The sequence below is a fragment of the Triticum aestivum genome, chromosome 4B (assembly GCF_018294505.1).
Source record: "Triticum aestivum cultivar Chinese Spring chromosome 4B, IWGSC CS RefSeq v2.1, whole genome shotgun sequence".
Classification (NCBI taxonomy): domain Eukaryota; kingdom Viridiplantae; phylum Streptophyta; class Magnoliopsida; order Poales; family Poaceae; genus Triticum; species Triticum aestivum.
In genome coordinates, this window is record NC_057804.1 from 567181262 (window position 1) to 567202991 (window position 21730).

Consider the following 21730-nt stretch of genomic DNA (forward strand, 5'->3'; position numbering starts at 1 on the left):
TTGCAATTAACTGCCAAGGGATTGGCAACCCCTTGTTTGCGTTGGGTGCAAGTATTTGTTCTTTTGTGTGTAGGTGTTGTTCACAAGGTAGTGTGTGGTTGTCCTACTGGATTGACAACCTTGGTTCTTAACTGAGGGAAATATTTATCTCTATTATACTGCATCATCATCTCCTCTTTAGGGAAATTCGAACGCAACTCACAAGTAGCAGGAAGAATTTCTGACACTGTTATCGGGGACACATCACCAACCTATCAAGTACCACACATAAAACTTCATCTCCTTGCATTTACTTTATTTGCAATTTGCCTCTCGTTTTCATCTCCACCACTTCTAAAACATTTTCACAAAAACACAAAAACATTTTTCGTTTGCCTTTTTGTTCGTTTGCCTTTTGCTTGTTCGATTGGCCACTATGATGAGTATCACTATCCATGCTTTGTCCATGAACTTTGAAGTACTTTACTTCAACAAAGACAAGGAGAAAATTTGAAATATGCTTGGTATAGGATAATGGAATCTTATCATGCGTGCACCATAAAAGGGCATATGAAAATCTTGCGTCGAAATTTTTATGTAGGGCTAACTATGCCTAATAGACAACTTCTGGATGTTGCCACTAAAGGAAATTTCATTGAAAGCGATGCTAATACTACTTATGAATTAATAGAAGGGATAGTGGGAACTCCACTCCCACAAAAAGGATTCAATTATACCTAATAAGGGATCCAAATTTTGGAGAAATTAGATGATATGCAGAAAATTTTGGTTGAATTACAAAAGCCTAGTTAGCCTCTTAAATTGTTATTGGAAATCTCAATCGCATGAACAACCTTCTTACCATTTGCAATAAGCGGTTGGATACTTTCAATAATAGAATTGATTTATTTTCTGATAATAGCAGAAAGCGTAAAGAACCTCCAGGCTTTGAGAAAAGCCCCACTAGGGTGGTGAAGACTAAAGATGACAACACTTGAAACTATGCATTACGCCTAGCTAGGGGCGTAAAACAATAGCGCTTGTTGGGAGGCAACCCAATAGTTATCTTTATTTTTCTTGTTTATTTTCTGTTTTTTTGTGTGCACTATGTTTTTGTGTTTTAAATTAGTGATTGTGCTAAGTAAAGCCTTTGGTATGATTTGGATGATAGTTGCTTTGGTTCTGTGAAAAACAAAAAAAATTGCGCACAATACTGGAATTCTCTAAATTCACTAGAATGTGCTTTTGATCTGAATGTTTTACACATGATTTATATGTGAATTTCCCACATTGTCCTAATTTTCAGAATTTTTGGAGTTACAGAAGTAGTCATAGTTTAGATTGCCATAATCTGTTATGTTTTTTGACAGATTCTATTTTCGTTGCATTATTTGCTTGTTTTGATGAATCTATGGATTGTATCAGGGGGTATAAGCCATGGTGAAGTTAGAATATAGTAGGCATTATGCAATAATAAAATATGAATGGGTTTACAATAGTACCTAAAGTTTGTGATTTGATTGTTATACTAATGGATCTCATGAAGGTTTTTGTTGAGTTTTGTGTGCTGAAGTTTTCAAGTTTTAAGTGTGATCACGATGGATGAAGGAATAGAGAGTGGCACAACCCTAACCTTCGGGATGCCCTTGACACCCCAAGGAAGTATCTAAGGACAACCAAGCATCTAAGCTTGGGGATGCCTCGGATGGAACCCCCTCTTTCTTCTACCAACCATCGGTAACATTACTTGGAGCTATATTTGTATTCATCACATGATATGAGTTTTGCTTGGAGCTTCGTGTATTATATTAGTCTTTGCTTTGTTTAATTTTTAGTTTGCCACAATCATCTTTGATGAACACACCTTTTTGAGAGGGACACACATTATTCTTGATTTGTTAGAATACTCTTTGTGCTTCACTTATATCTTTTGAGGTAGGCAGTGGCTCTAGTGCTTCACTTATATTTTTTAGAGCACGGTGGTGGTTATATTTTAAATAAATAGTTGCACTCTCATGCTTCACTTATATCATTTTGAGAGTTGATAAAAGTAATGGCAATATGCACAAGTAATGAAATTGGTCCTAATATGATAGCTATTCAAGAGGGATATAATAAAAACTTTCATGTAGATCACTGAATATGATAACTTTGATTCCTGATACATCTCCAACCTATCTATAATTTTTTTTATTGTTCCATGTTATTATATTATCAATCTTGGATGTTTCATATGCATTATTATGCTATTTTATATCATTTTTTGGGACTAACCTATTAACCTAGTGCTTCTTGTTTCAATTTAAAAATATTTGCTTCTTGTTTGCTTGTGTACTAGGCTTTGTCATCATGTCCCAATTTAAAAATATTTATCCTTACCATAGAAAAGCCTTCATGTTGTTGGGGAGGCTGATCCCCGAACACCTATGGGACCGGCGGACCGAGCCCCTTTCGGTAAGGCGGGGGGCGGAGATCGCACGAAGAGCGGATCGAGGCAATGCACACGAGCAGTTTACCCAGCTTCGGAGCTCTCCGGAGAGATAATACTCCTACTGCTGCATGTCTGAGTGTATTGAGTTCTTGCTCGGGAGCGCTGAGTGCTAGAGTACACACTAGCTGCTAACGAGACCGAGCGTGAGTGTTTTTCTGCCTTCGAACCCCCCTCTACGTTGCGCATGGGCCTCCTTTTATATGCCAAAGGGGTCTCCTACAGGTGGCAACGTAGACAAGGGTAAAAATGGAAAAGGAATTGCGGTTGGTACAACTACCTGTACAGTGTATCATACCTAACCCTGAAGGCAGGGGACAAAGGCATTAAATGCCCGTCTACGTCGCCCAAATAGTGCAAAAAGGGACCGTCAGGGACGCCACCGCTCGCCACAATGGCAATCTTGTCAGCGCCGCTTGCCACCGCGCACCGCTGGCTGCACAGCCTCTTGCCACGCGCGCCTGGAAAGGCCCCAGGGCGACACGTTGGTGGATGTGCTGGAGCGCGGGTACAGAGTGGTAGCTTGCCGCGGCAAGCGCCTTGCCGCGGTCGTTGTCTTGTCGCGTACGGAAGCTTGTCGCTCACCGGGCCTCGCCGGGACGCATGGCGCGTCGCGGCAAGTTCCTTGAGATGCCTTGGTTGGCCTTCCCGGCAAGCTCCTCTTCCCGGGGCCTTGTCTCCTTGGCTTGAATACTTTGTTCTTGAATGGCTCCACAGGAACCACGGAGGACCTTGGCGGTCACCCGGCAAGCCTTGCCGCGGGGTGCTGCCACTGCCCGTGCACAAGTTCAGGATACTAGGGTACCCCTACTCTAGTACACCGACAGGAACCCCCGGGCTTGGGCCACACACGGTGCCGAGCGCTGTTGGGCCAGGCCCAAAACAGGGCACGGGCACATGCGGCCTGGGTTACGCCGTATCTCACTCTATATCCTCCGCGCCCTCCACGAACGGCACGCGTCGAATGCAGCGTCGTGGGAGAGATCAGGGGTGGTTTCTATATTCGGAAAGACGGAACGTCTGCCCCCTCCCTCTTTATAAGCAGGGGAAACAGGGGCAGTTTGCCCATCTCGCCGGTCGCTGTTCCAGTCTCACCACCTCCGCCATGGCTCCGAAAGCTGGGAAGGTTGTGAAGTCGGCCGAGGCGCAGCGGCTCACGACACTGCGAAAGGAGCGGACAATCTTCCCCCCTCAGCTCACCGCGAAGGAGCTGAGGGAGTATTACTACCTCTTGTGGTCGACGGAGACGCGAGTGCATCCGCGCACGAAGGTACTCTCAGCTGCCGCTTCGGAACTGGCTCCGAATGGATATTCCTTCTTCGCGTTGTTCTTCTACTGCGGGCTCTGCCCGCCTTTCTCTGAGTTTTTCTGTGATATTATGGACACCTATGGGTTCCGCCTCCTTGACTTCACCCCCAATGCCGTTCTGACCATGGCAGTTTTCGCACATCTCTGCGAAAACTTTGTCGGAGTCTATCCAAATGTAGCCCTTTTTCGCCACTTCTTTATGCCCTGAGTTGAGAGAGGGGAGCCTTTATCCGGCGGAATCGCCTGGATCTCGAGAGTTGGCAAGAAGGAAGCTTATCTGGAGGGAGAGCTCCTCAGCAAGTGGGAGGAATGGAGAGCAGACTGGTGCTGGATTGTCGAGGAGAACCCGCAGCCATTTACCGCCCAGCGCCAAGCCCCAATAGCGCGCGGCAACGATTGGAGCAACGTGGCCCCGGAAGACGACAGGCTGAAGATTGCCGTCACCCGATCCTACGCCTCAGGCTTGCTGGGCTCACCGTAGGCGCCATTGGCGCAGATTTTCTTCGCCGCCGCATCGCCCGTCTGCAGGAGAGGAGGATACCCGCCTGGGAGTTCCAGAATGCGGCGGATATCATGATGTTGCGCCCGGGCCTCAATTTCAATTTCACTGTCCTGGAACTGGACGCGATGCTCCTGGAACTGTTCAAGCGCGATCCTCAACATCCCGGAGCGTTCATGCTGCCGAGGGGTGTCGTTCCGCTGTGCAACAACTCCTCGCTCGACCGCATCCGTGCAATGATGCTGCTGTGCGATTCGCATGGAATTGTTCCAACTTGGCAAGAGCCTGCAGACGATGTCGTGCAGGAGTTCTTTGACGGCTTAGTTGAAATGCCGGTCCGCTCCGATGAACAGAAGAGCCTTACTCGCGACACCCCCGATGCGGAGATGCAGCGCACCGCCACTAGGATGGAAGAGGGGGTGGCAGCCGCTGCCGCGGGCGAATTTGGATTCACCGTGGAGGAGGCAGAGGCAGCAGAGGCAGCAAGCCTTGCCGAGCGAGAGGAGCTTGCCGGCGTGGGAGAGCTTATCGGGCGTAAACCTGAGTCGAGCGAGCCCGCTGAGGGCACGAGTGACTCGTTGAAGATCGACTCCTCCTCTTTCTCACCTTCAGGCAGCTCGCCGCAAGCGGAGCCTCCAGCTCCACCAAGAAGGCGTCTCCGCAAGGCCATGGATGTAGCGGTGCGGCAGACGGGTCAACAGCCGCCGCGCGATCCGCTCCACCGTGGCAGGCACTGTTGCCGCGGGAGCACCTCACGCCGCTGCGGCAACTGGAGCGGGGCCCTCCCGGACCACCGCTTCTGCTCCCGCCAAGCGGCTAAGGGAACCTACTCCTCCGCCTTGTCGCGCTGAAGGTGGGCCGGACTTCGACCTCTCCGTGCTCAGCTCCGACGAGGAAGAGGAAGAGTAAGATTCCTTGCTGTACTTGTAGTTCTTCAATTCTTGCTGTTTTGTCTTGTATCTGATTTGCTTTACTCTGAATCCATTCCTTTTCAGGACTCTGGCCCAGAGAGCGGCGAAGAGAGCCAAGATCCCGGTGATTGTCATCGAGGATGAACCCACCGCGACAGCAGGGGGTGTGTCCGAGACCACCTTGCCGGACCCAGCAACTATTCCCCAAAGCAGCCCCCAGCGCAGCCCCCAGCGTAAGTATATGGTTTACTCCCTGCTGTTAGGTGCGCATGGGTGCTCTTTCTTTGCTGACATCTGATTCTTGGTTTGCGTAGGAGCAGAGCAGTCTCACCAGGAGTGCCCGGAAGCCGCTCCCGACATGCCCTCTGCTTCGACTACACCGCCAAGGGAGGATTCCCCGGCAAGGGAGCGTTCTCCGGCAAGGGAGAATTTTCCGGTAAGGGAGAAGTCTCCGGCAAGGGACAGTTCTCCGGCAAGGGATAGCACCAGCGACCCCTCGGTGGTGGAGACCACGGCTGCAGATCCTAGTACAGGTAATCCTCTTGCTTGAAAACTTCCTTGGGTTCTTCTTCTTCTGATTTTCTTTTTGAATATTTGCTTGACTTTTCTCCCTTTTCCGGTCGTCAGGTCCATCTGCCACGGAGCCGATGGAAACCGAGGTCGCCAGCGATGAGAAAGCGCGCGACAATACTAACGACGCCGCTTCCACCAAAGACGAGGCCGGCGCCGATGATCCCGCCGGCGGAGAGGCCGCCAAAGCTGCCGCCGCAGAAGCTGGCGAGGGGTCCGGCGATCGCACTGACGGCCCCGAGGCCGCATGAGCGTCAGGCGCTACGCCGACCGCCGATCCCTCCGCCGCTGCTGTAGCGTCAGGCTCCGAAGAGCCCCAGCCCGACGCCTATTTGAAGGCCGGCGATGGCATCTTCATCAAGCTCCCTTGGGCGTCGAGCTCCAGGGCGCCGATCGAAGGAGAAAACTTTGATGAAGAGTTGCTCGCCTCCGCTGGGCTGACGCTGGTCGACGCGCCGAGCAGCAGCAGCGGCGAGCCTGAGGAGGAGCAGCTGCTGCGGAAGCTGTTGTCGCTCTACCGCGCCCGACAGGCCAAGCTGGTATCCCAAGAAGCGCTTGTTGCGAAGGCGGGAGTGGACATCAAGAAGCGCGCGGAGGAGCTCTGGGGCCTCAACCAGGAAGCTCTCCGGTCCCTGGCAAAGGAGCGGGAGCAACTCGCCGAGGAGCGGAAAGCCTTCCTCCTTGAGAAGGTTGAAGCTGAGGAGCAACAGCGGCTTGCTGCCGACAAGCTGGCTGCGCAAGAAGGCGAGTTGGTGCAGCGGAAGGTTAACCTTGACAGCCATGAGGAGGAGCTAGCCGCGCGCGAGCAAACATTCGGCGGGGCTCTCAAGGAAGCAGAGGATGCTGCCGCAGCTACCGAGGCCGCCAAGAAGGAGCTGGAGACGAAGGTGGCGCAGCTGGAGGCCGATCTCAAGCTGAGCAGCGAGGAGCTTGCTGCGCTCAAGCGTGAGCGCGAGAAGGACGCCTACACCCATGGCGAGCTGCAGGGTCGTCTCGCCGAGAGGAGCAAGGAGCTTAGCGCCGCCAAGGACTCCAACGCGGATCTTGAGTTGAAGCTGACTACTTTGACCAGGACGATGGACGGCGCCAGGGAGCAGGAGGTGGCCTTGAAGGAGAAGATCAAGGCCGACAAGGCGCTGCTGGCCAGTGCTGCTGCCGCCCAGAACACTTTTAGGGAGAACGTGGAGCACTGTACCGAGGGTCTCGTGGATGTTGCCGCAGCCATCGACGGGGAGCTGGCGCAGCTGGGGATGGAGGATCTCGGGTATTCCTCCGATGAGCACCTCCAACCCAGCGCCAAGCTCAGCTTGTTCTTCAAAGGTGTGGCGACGGCCCTCCAGCAACTCTGGGAGAAGATCCCAAAGCAGCTGGCCGACGAGTCGCACAAGATCTGCGCGGGAGCTCTTCAAAAGGTGCTGGTGAAGGTGGCCTTCCGCAACCCAGGCCTCAACCTCACCAACGTCCTCAGGACCTTGCTGCCGGATGCTGATCTGGAAGCGCTCAAGACCCTTGTCGCACCCATTGTGGACAAGGTGAGCGGGATCAAGAGGGTTGAGGGCGATCGCGTAGATTAGGCCGCCCGTTTTCTCTTTTTCTTGTCGCTGCTGGTCATGTTATGAGAACAATCTGTTAGAGCTGTGACAAGCTATCTTATAATATGACTCTATTTTGGGTAGTGATTGCTATGTTATTTCCTTTACTTGATTCCTTCCTTTGTATGTTTTTGCCCTACGCTCTTAGGGAACTTGTCGGCGCAGGCACCTCAGCCGCGAGCGCTGAGTGCGGGACGTCAGCAGCCTGCTGGCGGTGCCGCTACCGACAAGAAACCTTGTCGCAACAAGTCGCAGCTCACTTAAGTTGTTGAGCGGACTCGAAACAAAGTAAGGGCGCAACTAGCTACGAGTTGGTTCCTCCATGCACAGGTTTTCCATACAAAGCACGGTCGTTCGAGGAAGATAACTTAAAATTTTTAAAACTGATTGCTCAAACTTTAGCAACTTAGCTTTTCTGTCGTTTGCTTCCCGGTAAGACGAAACTTCCTCGAACGACGCTTGGTCCACACCATTATCTTCTCCTTTCCCCCTGGCAAACTTGTGGGCGAGGGAACCTTCCCTTCATCGAGAAAGAGAAAGAAGAGAAAATAAAGATATGGGGCCTTACGGCTTGTTATTGCTTACCGGGGGTAGGCGCTGCACAAAGTGTCAGATAACGCATGCAAAGAAAAGTAGAAAGCATGAAATTGACAAGGTGTGCAGAGCACATGAGCTTTACTTTTGCACGGGGTCTGCGCCCGTCTTTGTACAAAGGATTACATGCAACATCGGCAAGACTTGTACAAAAGGTGGTTGCCGGAACAGGTTCCGGCAACCGCGCCTTACGGGTAAAACTTAAGATGCTCAATGTTCCAGGAGTTGCTCACCGGAATGCCATCTTCGGTCTCAAGGCGGACAGCGCCAGGCCTAGTGACTCATTTCACCCGGTAAGGGCCTTCCCACTTCGGCATCAACTTGTTGGAATTCTTGGCGGACTGAACGCGCCGAAGAACAAGGTCGCCTTCCTCGAGACTTCTGGCATTAACTTTGCGGCTATGGTAGCGGCGCAAAGCTTGCTGGTATCGAGCAGCTCGTACAGCGGCCTAAATACGGTCCTCCTCAAGGAGCAGCGCGTCATCTTGTCGCAACTGCTCTTGCTCAAGCTCATCATAAGCGAGCACTCGAGGTGACCCGTATATGAGTTCTGTGGGGAGAACTGCCTCTGCTCCATAGACTAGAGCGAAAGGTGTATGGCCAGTGGCTCGATTTGGTGTCGTCCTGACCGACCAAAGAACCACCGGCAGCTCCTCAATCCAGTTCTTTCCGCACTTGCGCAGCCTGTCGAAAGTCCTAGTCTTGAGCCCGCGCAGCACTTCAGCATTCGCCCTCTCCGCTTGACCGTTACTTCTCGGATGAGCAACAGAAGCGAAGCAGACCTTGGCGCCAAGATCTTGGACGTACTGCATGAAGGTGCGGCTCGTGAATTGCGTGCCGTTGTCGGTGATGATCCTGTTAGGGATCCCGAAGCGGCAAACAATCGACCTGAAGAACTTGACTGCTGACTGTGCTGTCACCTTCCTCACTGCTTCCACTTCTGGCCACTTTGTGAACTTGTCGATTGCAACGTACAAGTACTCAAAGCCCCCGACAGCTTGGGGAAAGGGGCCGAGGATGTCGAGCCCCCAGACCGAGAATGGCCAGGATAAAGGGATCGTCTGGAGAGCTTGAGTTGGCTGGTGTATCTGCTTGGAATGGAACTGGCACGCTTCACACTTGGTTACTTGTGCAGCTGCATCCTGGAGGGTTGTCGGCCAAAAGAAACCTTGCCGGAACGCTTTGCCGGCAAGTGCTCTTGCGCCAATGTGGAGGACCACATATGCCTCCACGTATCTCTGCCAACAGCTTTTGTCCGTCTTCCCGATGAATACACTTCAATTTCACGCCGTTGAGTCTTCTTTTGTACAGTGTGTTGTCGACAAACTGGTACATACTTGACTGCCAGGCTACTCTTTCCGCTTCTTCTTGCTCGTCGGGAAGTTCTCCTGTCTGAAGGAAATGGACAATCTGCTATGCCCATGTTGGAGCTTGCGGCTCGACAACAAGGACTAAAGGCACATCTGCTGCTGCGGGAACATCCGCTTCTACGGCGAGAACCTGCGGCTCAGCCGGAGCTTGACGTTCCCCGGCAAGCTTGCCGGAGCAAAACTTGTCGGGAGCGTCTGCTTCAACGGAACCAACCCTAGGGCTTGCCAGAGTAGACTGCTCCTCAGCACCCTTGGTGTTGATCTTGAGGACCTTCTTGGCAGCGGCTTCGGGGAGCTCTGCCGGAAAATAGTCACCAGAAATCAACTTCCTCTTCTTGCTCTGTCCAGTTGATGGCATTACAGATGGTTGAGTCAGTTTGAGCACAAAGATCCCTGGTTCCACAGGTAACTTAAGTGCGGCGCACTTCGACAGGCCATCGGCAATGTCGTTCTGAGCTCTTGGAACATGTTCCATCTGTAGGCCGTCGAAGTGCTCTTCTAGCTTTCTCACTTCATCAACGTAAGCTTCCATCAACGTGGTCTGATAATTCTTGTTCACTTGGCGGACGACAAGCTGTGAGTCACCCCTGACAATGAGCTTCTTGATCCCAAGGTCTCCTGCGATCCTGAGACCGGCAAGCAAACCCTCATACTCTGCGGTATTGTTCGTTGCTTTTTCCTTGGGAAAGTGCATCTGGACTACGTACTTGAGTTGCTCTCCAGTGGGTGCAACAAGTAGCACGCCCGCCCCGGCGCCTTGCAGCGAAAAGGCACCATCAAAGTACATCAGCCACTCTTTGTTTGCTTCCTTGACAGGGATGCTCATTTCTGGAATTTCTTCATCTTGTGTTGGCGTCCATTCTGCTATGAACTCCGCCAATGCTCTCCTTTGGATAGTCGAAGTGCTCTCAAACTTGAGGCCAAAGCTTGACAGTTCCAGTGCCCACTCGACAATCCTGCCTGTTGCTTCTGGATTTTGCAGTATCCTCTTCAGCGGAAAACGAGTGACGACTGTGATCTCATGTGCTTGGAAGTAATGGCGCAGCTTTCTCGAGGCCATGAGAAGGCCGAAAAGCAATTTCTGCACACCAGAGTACCTTGGCCTAGCCCCCTGCAGAAGGGAACTGACAAAGTAAACTGGGCGCTGCACCATTCTTTTCTGCATCTTCTCACGCGCCTGCGCAGATCCACCTTTGTCGGGACCAGAGCTTGCCGATGAAGTCCCCTGCTTGTCGCTGGATGCATCTGCCGTGGTTGCTGGCTCATCGTCCGCCTCCCTCTCCGCTACTAACGCAGTACTAACCACTTGATTGGCTGCCGCTATATATAGCAGCAACTTCTCTTGTGGCTTAGGTGCGACAAGTGTTGTAGTGGAGGACAGGTATCTCTTTAAGTCCTGCAGTGCAGCCTCTGCTTCCGGATTCCATTTCATTGGACCTGCCTTTTTCAATATTTTAAAAAATGGCAGGGCGCGCTCAGCAGACCTAGAGATAAACCTGCTGAGAGCAGCTACGCAACCGGCAAGTCTTCGTACATCCTTGACGCGCTTTGGTGCCTCAATCTGCTCAATGGCCTTGATCTTGTCGGGATTGGCCTCAATTCCCCGCTGAGACACGAAGAACCCGAGAAGCTTGCCGGAGGGGACTCCAAACACACACTTCTCGGGGTTAAGCTTGAGGTTGATCTTGCGCAGATTTGCAAAGGTTTCGTCTAAATCTTGAATCAGAGTCGCCTTGTCCTTGCTCTTGACCACTATGTCATCCATGTAGGCTTCCACATTTCTGTGCATTTGCGGCTCAAAAGCGTCATGGACTACCCTTGCAAATGTTGAACCAGCATTCTTTAAACCGAAAGGCATCCGTACGAAACAGTATGTGCCACATGGGGTGATGAATGCGGTCTTCTCCTCATCCTCTTCTGCCATGAAGATCTGATGGTATCCTGAGTATGCATCAAGAAATGAAAGCAAGTCACATCCGGCTGTGGAGTCAACAATCTGGTCGATGCGCGGCAAGGGAAATGGGTCTTTGGGACAAGCTTTATTGACATCGGTAAAGTCGATACAAAGCCTCCATTTCCCCTTTGCCTTGCGCACGACTACAGGGTTGGCCAACCACGTAGGATGGAGCACTCCTCTGACAAGGCCTGCTGCTTCCAATTTCTTGATTTCTTTTGCGATGAATTCTTGGCGCTCCACTGCCTGCTTCCTAACTTTCTTCTTGACGGGCCGCGCATGAGGACAGACGGCAAGATGGTGCTCGATTACTTTCCTGGGAACACCGGGGATGTCAGACGGTTGCCACGCAAATACGTCGATGTTCGCCCGCAGGAAAGCAACGAGCGCACTTTCCTATTTAGGGTCGAGAGTGGCACTGATGGTGAAGGTACCACCAGTGCCATCCTCCTTGGCTGACACCTTCTTGGTCTCTGGTGGAGCTGCCATTGTCTTCTTACACTTGCCGGTGGAGCTCGATGGTGCATCCTCGACGGTAGCGCAGCACTCCGAAGAGGTGTGCTTGCCGGAGTGGGCATCAAAACTCTTGCCGGACTTGGTCTTCTTCTTCGCCCCGGGAGCTTCAACGGCAAGTGACTTGCGATCTGTTGCGGCTGTTGCCTCCCGGTAGATCTTGTCGGTGCAGATAAGAGCATCCTTCTTGTCGCCAGGGACAGAGATGACACTTATCGGGCCTGGCATCTTCAGCATGTTATAAGCATAGTGAGAGGCTGCCATGAATTTGGCGAGTGCTGGACGGCCGAGTATCCCATTGTAAGGCAATGGAAAGTCAGCAACGTCAAAAGTGACCCTCTCAGTCCTGAAGTTCAACTTGCTGCCAAATGTCACCAGCAACGTGATCTTTCCCTTCGGCTTGCTCCTTCCCGGATTGATTCCTTGGAATGTGCCGGTCTCTTCGAGCTCGCCATCAGGGATCTGGAGTTTCTGGAGTACCGCGGAGGAGATCAGGTTCAAGCCGGCCCCACCGTCAACTAGCATCTTAGTGACCTTGAGGTTGCGGATAGTTGGTGAAACCAACATCGGCAAGCATCCGACCGCAGTTATGCGATCAGGGTGGTCCTCAATATCAAAGATGATAGGCGTGTTGGACCATTTCAGAGGCTTGCATGACTCGATGGGTGGTTCTGCCGCATAGACTTCCTGCACCCACCGCTTGAGCTGGCGGTGTGAAGTATGCAGAGAAGCACCGTCGTCAACGCACAGGACCTCTGTGGCTTTCTGGAACTCCTGCTCATCGGTCTTGTCATCATCCATATCTTCATCGTCGTCGTCATCTTCATCCTTGTCGCGGCCGCGGGGAGGTCTATCTCCTTGCCGTTGCTTGGCCTTGCCGCGACGTCCTCCTCGGCCGGGGCATTTCTTGCCGGCTCCTCCAGCACCTTCCTGGGCCTTCTCCTTGTCGCGTCGCTCGTATTCAGCCTTTTGCTGCTCGACCTTCTTGCAGCTCTGGAGGTCATGGCCCTTGGTGCGGTGGATCTTGCAGTACTGCTTGTTGGTGCCGTCCTGCTTGTCGGCGACCGCCACAACCTGGTAGTTGGTCCCTGCGGCAATCTCCTCACCGGAGCTACCAGCTTTGGCTTTCTTGGCGCCACCTCCGTTGCCGGACTGCTCAACGACTAGCACATCTTTGCCTTTCTTCTTCCTGTTGTTCCGCCGCCGGTTTTTCTTTGCCGGGGCAGCCTCCTCACTATCAGATCCTCCTGCTTTTGTATTCTCTCCGGGGAGTTTCCTCCCTTCCTCAGCACGCGCACACTTGTCGGCCAGGGCATATAGCTCACTGACGTCTCTGATCTTGCACATCACCATCTCCTCCCGCATCCTGCGGTTTCGCACGTTCTGATGGAACGCGCTGATTACCGCGGCAGGGTGGACATCTGGGATGTTGTGCTGTATGCGGCTGAATCTCTGAATGTACTTGCGTAGGGGCTCTCCTTCCTTCTGGGCGAGCAGATGAAGGTCGCTCTCTTGGCCATGAGGCTTGTGGCCGCCTGTAAAGGCGCCGACAAACTGATGGCATAGGTCTGCCAGGGAGGATATGGAGTTGTTCGGCAAGTGCATGAGCCAGGATCTGACATTGGGCTTGAGCACCAGCGGGAAGTAGTTGGCCAGGATCTTGTCGTCCCGCCCCCCGGCAGCTTGCACCGCGATGGTGTAGATGCTGAGGAACTTCGACGGATGCGACTTGCCGTCGTACTTCTCTGGTACGTCTGGCTTGAAATTCTTCATGCTGGGCCACTGGACTTGTCGCAGCTCACGAGTGAATGCAAGGCAACCTACCGCGTACGACAAGTCGCCTGGTTCCCCTGGTGCATGCATGTCGATAGAGGGCCCAGCGCGCTGGTCTGATTGACGCCGTGCTTCTCTTCGGTGCTCGATGCGAGTTCGAGCATCTTCTTGCTGTCGTTCGTGAAGAACTTGGCGCTGATCGTGACGAGCTCGTGGATCTGATGATGCAGTGGAGTCGCTGTCGAGGTGGATCCGGCGAGTCGGCGATCTTGGCCTTCAGGGTGGAGTGTGCATGGTGGTTGCACCCCACCGGTTTCGTCGCCATCGGCTCGTGCCCGGCAGTCCTACCGCGGCAGCGATGTACTCGGCTGCCGCGGAGTGTCGCCATTGGCGAAGCCGATGAGACTCTGAATGGTGGCCCTCCATTCATCGATCTTGTCTGCCGTTGGAGGGTAATCTAGGAGCAGTTGAGCTCGCGCCAAAGCTTCTGTTGGAGTGGTGGGCGGCAGTGGCGACGGTGCGAGGAGCGGGATATGCTCGGACTTCTAACTATGTTAGAAGGAGCAGTATCCCGTCCAGGCGACCGTGTCTCGCTCGTGCCAGCATGTTGGCGTGTATGCTGGTCTTCAGCACCCCGAGATCCACCAGCTCAATCTTGGTCCAACGAACGTATGGCCCTGCGAATACCATGACGCTGTCGGTCCTACGCCTCCTGAGATGGGCGCGGTGCATGTACAGACGCCGAGGTCTGCGCAGCCTTGTCCTTGGACCTGGCAGCACCGTGAGCTCCCTCGTCGTTGCCCGTTCTTCCGCCGGCGTCTACCCCACCACCTGTTTGCTCCGGTGGTGGTGGGATCGACGTGGACGGAACAGCTGCCGCCGAAGCCTTCTTCTTCGGTGGCATGTCGATGAAGAAGATGAAGATCTAGCTCGTGTGAACGCCGGATCAGGTTCACACAACCTCAACGCCCCCTACCTGGCGCGCCAAAGATGTCGGGGAGGCTGATCCACGAACACCTATGGGACCGGCGGACCGAGCCCCTTTCGGTTCGGCGGGGGGCGGAGATCGCATGAAGAGCGGATCGAGGCGATGCACACGAGCAGTTTACCCAGCTTCGGAGCTCTCCGGAGAGATAATACTCCTACTGCTGCATGTCTGAGTGTATTGAGTTCTTGCTCGGGAGCGCTGAGTGCTACAGTACACACTAGCTGCTAACGAGACCGAGCGTGAGTGTTTTTCTGCCTTCGAACCCCCTCTACTTTGCGCATGGGCCTCCTTTTATATGCTAAAGGGGTCTCCAACAGGTGGCAACGTAGACAAGGGTAAAAATGGAAAAGGCATTGCGGTTGGTACAACTACCTGTACAGTGTATCATACCTAACCCTGACGGCAGGGGACAAAGGCATTAAATGCCCATCTATGTCGCCCAAATAGTGCAAAAAGGGACCGTCAGGGACGCCACCGCTCGCCACGATGGCAATCTTGTCAGCGCCGCTTGCCACCGCGCACCGCTGGCTGCACAGCCTCTTGCCACGCACGCCTGGAAAGGCCCCAGGGCGACACGTTGGTGGATGTGCTGGAGCGCGGGTACAGAGTGGTAGCTTGCCGCGGCAAGCGCCTTGCCGCGGTCGTTGTCTTGTCGCGTCCGGAAGCTTGTCGCTCACCGGGCCTCGCCGGGACGCGTGGCGCGTCGCGGCAAGTTCCTTGAGATGCCTTGGTTGGCCTTCCCGGCAAGCTCCTCTTGCCGGGGCCTTGTCTCCTTGTCTTGAATACTTTGTTCTTGAATGGCTCCACAGGAACCACGGAGGACCTTGGCGGTCACCAGGCAAGCCTTGCCGCGGGGTGCTGCCACTGCCCATGCACAAGTTCGGGATACTAGGGTACCCCTACTCTAGTACACCGACACATGTCTTTGCAATTTGAGCATAATAGTTTCTTTAGGAACAAACTTAAATAACAATCTACTATGATCGAATATATCAATAAACATCTTGATTATGTTAATAAAGAAGTTATTGGTCTTCAATCTCAACTCGTTCATATTGGAAGTTTAGTAGGCCAAATTTCCAATAATCAAACTACATTAGTGAATAAGATGGCTGCTAAACCTGAATCTTTGAATCATGATGAAGATCTTAAAGTGATTGTGTGACTCCTATTGAATCTTTATTTGCTAATACATAACTTGATAAAGAAGGGACTGGAGAAGAATCAACTTTAGCTATAAGTTGTCCCAATAATTTGGAGGGTGATGATCTTAATGAAAAATTGATAAAAGTGGGTTTGGCGAGGTCAAAACTTTAACTAGTGATGTGCCCACTCTTTTGGATTACAAGGAGTTCAATTATGATAATTGTTCTTCGATTGAGTGTATTTCCTTGTTGCGATCCATGCTTAATTCACGTCATGCTTATGATCAAAATAAGGCTTTTACTAAACATATTGTTGATGCTATTTGATGTCTACTACACAACCTTCTTCTTGTAGACATTTTTGGGCCTCCAAGTGTAGAGGTTTGTAGGACAGTAGCAAATTTCCCTCAAGTGGATGACCTAAGGTTTATCAATCTGTGGGAGGCATAGGATGAAGATGGTATCTCTCAAACAACCCTGCAACCAAATAACAAAGAGTCTCTTGTTTCCCCAACACACCAGTATAATGGTAAATTATATAGGTGCACTAGTTCGGCGAAGAGATGGTGATACAAGTACAATATGGATGGTAGATAAAGGTATTTGTAATCTGAAATTATAAAAACAGCAAGTTAACAAGTTGTAAAAGTGAGCGTAAACGGTATTTCAATGCTTGGAAACAAGGCCTAAGGTTCATACTTTCACTAGTGCAAGTTCTCTCAACAATAATAACATAATTGGATCATATAAATATCCCTCAACATGCAACAAAGAGTCACTCCAAAGTCACTAATAGCGGAAAACAAACGAAGAGATTATGGTAGGGTATGAAACCACCTCAAAGTTATCCTTTTTGTTCTATCTATTCAAGTGTCCGTAGTAAAATAACATGAAGCTATTCTTTCCGTTCGATCTATCATAGAGTTCATACTAGAATAACACCTTAAGACACAAATCAACCAAAACCCTAATGTCACCTAGATACTCCATTGTCACCTCAAGTATCCGTAGGCATGATTATACGGTATGCACCACACAATCTCAGATTCATCTATTCAACCAACACAAAGTACTTCAAAGAGTGCCCCGAAGTTTCTACCGGAGAGTCAAGACGAAAACGTGTGTCAACCCCTATGCATAGGTTCATGGGTGGAACCCGCAAGTTGATCACCAAAACATACATCAAGTGGATCACGTGAATATCCCATTGTCACCACAGGTAAGCACGGCAAGACAGACATCAAGTGTTCTCAAATCCTTAAAGACTCAATCCGACAAGATAACTTCAAAGGGAAAACTCAATTCATCACAAGAGAGTAGAGGGGGGAGAAACATCCTAAGATCCAACTATAATAGCAAAGCTCGCAATACATCAAGATCATGCCATAGAGAGAACACAAGAGAGAACACAAGAGAGAGAGAGAGATCAAACACATAGCTACTGGTACATACCCTCAGCCCCGAGGGTGAACTACTCTCTCCTCGTCTTGGAGAGCGTAGGGATGATGAAGATGGCCACCGGTGAGGGATCCCCCATCCGGTAGGGTGCCGGAACGGGCTCCCGAGAGGTTTTTGGTGGCTATAGAGGCTTGCAGCGGCAGAACTCCCGATCTATCTTCGTATTCGATGGTTTTAGGGTATATGGGAATATATAGGCGAAAGAAGTCGGTCGAGGGATCCACGAGGGGCCCATGAGACAGGGGGCGCGCCCTCCTATCTCCTAGCCTCCTTGAAGCTTCCCTGGCTTGTACTCCAAGTCTCCCGGATCATGTTCGTTCCAAAAATTACGCTCCCAAAGGTTTCATTCCATTTGGACTCCGTTTGATATTCCTTTTCTTCGAAACACTGAAATAGGCAAGAAAACAGCAATATGGGCTGGGCCTCTGGTTAGTAGGTTAGTCCCAAAAATGATATAAATTTGTAAAGTAAAGCCCATAAACATCCAAAACGGATAATATAATAGCATGGAACAATCAAGCATCCCCAAGCTTAATTCCTTCTCGTCCTCGAGTAGGTAAATGATAAAAACAGAATTTTTTATGTGGAATGCTACCTAGCATAATTCTCAATGTAATTTTCTTTATTGTGGCATGAATATTCAGATCCAAATGATTCAAAATAAAAGTTCATATTGACATAAGAAATAGTAACACATCAAGCATACTAATAAAAGCAATCATGTCTTCTCAAAATAACATGGCTAAAGAAAGTTCATCCCTACAAAATCATATAGTTAGGCTATATTTCATTTTCGTCACACAAAAATGTTCCCAAATTCTACACACCCGATGACAAGCCAAGCAATTGTTTCGTACTTAAATAATCTCAAACTTTTTCAACCTTCACACAATACATGAACGTGAGCCATGGATATAGCATTATGGGTGGAATAGAATATGATGATGGGGATTGTGTGGAGAAGACAAAAAGGAGAAAGTCTCATATTAACGAGGATAATCAATGGGCTATGGAGATGCCCATCAATTGATGCCAACATGAGGAGTAGGGATTTCCACGCAACGGATGCACTAGAGCTATAAATGTATGAAATCTCAACAAAAGAAAATTAGTGGGTGTGTGTAGGATCTTGAAGTATGTCTAGAGGGGGGGTGATTACACTACTTGACCAAATAAAAACTTATCCTTTTCCCAATTTTAGTCTTTGGCAAATTTTAGCTAACTTAGCAGAAGTCAAGCAATCTTAACACAATTCAACCAAGCATGCAAAGAGTATATGAGCAGCGGAAAATAAAGCATGCAACTTGCAGCAATGTAAAGGGAAGGGTTTGGAGATTTCAAATGTAATTTGGAGACACGATGATTTTTGAGCCGTGGTTCCGATAGGTGGTGCTATCGTACATCCACGTTGATGGGGACTTCAACCCACGAAGGGTAATGGCTGCGCGAGTCCACGAAGGGCTCCACCCAAGAAGAGTCCACGAAGAAGCAACCTTGTCTATCCCACCATGGCTGTCGCCCATGAAGGACTTGCCTCACTAGCGGTATATCTTCACTAAGTAGGCGATCTCCTTGCCCTTACAAACTCCTTGGTTCAACTCCACAATCTTTTCGAAGGATCCCAAGTGACACCTAGCCAATCTAGGAGGCACCACTCTAAAAGAAGTAACAAATGGTGTGTTGATGATGAACTCATTGCTCTTGTGCTTCAAATGATAGTCTCCCCAACACTCAACTCTCTCTCACAGGATTTGGATTTGGTGCAAAGAAGATTTGAGTGGAAAGCAACTTGGTGAAGGCTAGAGATCAAGATTCATATGGTAGGAATGGAATATTTTGGTCTCAACACATGAGTAGGTTGTTCTATCTCAGAAATGGTAAGTTGGAAGTATAGGTTTGTTATGATGGCTCTCTCCACGAATGAAGAGGAGGTGGAGGGGTATATATAGCCTCCACACAAAATCTAACCGTTACACACAATTTACCAATCTCGATGGGACCGAATCAACAAACTTGGTCAGACCGATTTAGTAAACCTAGTGACCGTTAGGATTTTTGGTGGGACCGACATGCAACTCGGTAGGACCGATATGGTTAGGGTTAGGGCATAATGTAATCTTGGTGAGACCGATTACACAAACTCGATGAGACCGATTTTGGTAATAAGCTAACCAGAGAGTTGGTCAGGCAAACTCGGTGTGACCGACTCGCTCATCTCGGTGGGACCGAAATGTTACAAAAAGGAAACAGAGAATTTGCATTTTAATCTCGGTAGGACCGATTACTCAAACTCGGTAAGACAGATTTTGATAATGGACATACACAGAGAGATTACAATCCCATCTCGGTGAGACCGAGATCCCTATCGGTGAGACCGATTTGCCTAGGGTTTGTGGTAGTGGCTATGACATCTGAACTTGGTGGCGCCGGATAGAAAGAATCGGTGGGGCCGAGTTGGACTTTAGATTTGGGTCATATGTGGATGTGGAAAAGTAGTTGAGGGCTTTGGAACAAATCACTAAGCACTATGAGGCAAGAAACTCATTAAGCAACACCTCATCCCTCCTTGATAGTATTGGCTTTTCCTATAGACCCAATGTGATCTTGGATCACTAAAAAATAAAATGTGGAGTCTTGAGCTTGAAGCTTGAGCCAATGCTTTTATCCTTAGCATTTTGAGGGATCCACTTTTCTCATACATGCCAAGCCATTCATTGAGCTTTCCTGAAATATTTGTCTTGGAATAGTATTAGCTCAATGAACTATATGTTGTTAGGAATTACCAAATCCACCTAGGGATAGTTGCACTTTCAATCTCCCCTTTCTGGTAATTGATGACAACATATGGATCAAAGCTTCGACAAAAGATAATAAGATTGAAAAACATCGTCGCTTTGAGAAGTATGTGAAATGTGAGAGCTCCCGCTAAATTTGTGCATAGTTTAAGATTTTCTTTGGACTGCAAATGCACATTGAGTTAGGTTAATGAGTTACTCTCCCATGTCACATACATCTTGGTGGAGCGCTAAAAATGATAATATTCAGAATACATGCACTCATCACGAAGCAAAGTGAATGATCATATAGAGATAAAAAGGATAATGTCATCCAACAAGCATTAATGTAGCATATGATCAAACACATGATCATTATTGTATCACGCAGGCAATAAGGCATCTCAAGCAAGCGAAAGCAAATAAAGTTCAACCACAAAGATAAGAGAGAACAAAATCAAACTCTCACTCTTGAAGCCTATGATCTATACATTTTTCTCCCCCTTTGGCAACAAGTTACCAAAAAGTTCCTAGAAAATGCATAGTACTATGTCGTCTCTCAGGCTTGGTCTTGATGTGGTGGTGTAGATATGACTCCAAGGATGTAGGCATCAATTGATGAAGTTGGAGCTCATGGAGTAGATGCTGGAGCTGGTGGCACTGAAGCTGTAGCAGGTGCAGATGATGTTGCTCTTGTGTCTGTCACAGGCACAACAGCTGATCTCTGAGCTCTAGGCACTCTAGCAAATGCCTGAGTGGTTGTCTTGCCCTTCCTCTCCTACATGTCATCTTGGAGTTTCTCAACAGCAGACTGGATCTCAGTTACTTTCACATCTAAGTCATAGAACTTCTGCTCCATGATCCTCTCCAAGCTCTCCTGGTTTTGAGTCAGGGTGGCCAACCCTTTCTCAATCCTTAGAGCGGATGCTATCAAGTAACCAAGCTGGTCTTGTTTGCTCTTCAGGAAGTACTTAGATGCCTCATCAATTGTTGGCATCTTTGCAGCCTTCTCAGTCCTTGCCTTCTCTTTGTTTGCTTGTGCTTGAACTGAATATGGTTCATTTTCATCCATAACCACTCGGTTGTCCTCAAAGTCTGGATAGATAGGCATGTGTTCCTTGTCCAACAAGTAAGTGCCAGTGCCCATCTTGGAGTTAATCAGCTCCTGGATCTGTGAGGCATACCCACAACTTCTCTTTTGGTCTGCAGTTGTCCTCTTGATTGTTTCAATAATGAGACTCATGACCTTGAACTTTTGAGGCACATCAAATAAGTGTAGCAGATTGATAGCATGGCCTCTGATCATGTTATGATCACCTGACTTGGGCAAGAGGGTGGCCTGAGGATCCAGTTGATGGTTGGCAGTCCTGACAGAAGGAAATGTACAGATCCAAACTTGTGAGTTTCAACTACATCATCTGGGATCTCCTTGTACATGTGTGCCATAGTGTTGTGATCCATCTTCTTCTTGGCATAGACGTCCAAGTCATCCTCTTTCTTCTTTGGTGCATTGATTAGATTTGCCCATTCTTCAATTGTAGACTGGTACCTTGTACCTTCAGACAGCCAAACTATTCTGCCATCTGGATAGAAGTGTGCTGTGGAGTAGAATTGCATTATGAGCTCATCGTTCCACTTTGTGAGCTTCTGCCCAACAAAGTTATCCACTCCACAACCCTTGAAACTGTCAAACACTCCTGGGTAGTGTTGCTCATTCTCGTTGATGTATTTCCAATCTACCCATCTCATATCACATACTATTGGTTTCTTGTCCAGCAACACAGTCTCATAGAAGTCCTGCTGTTCCTTTGTAT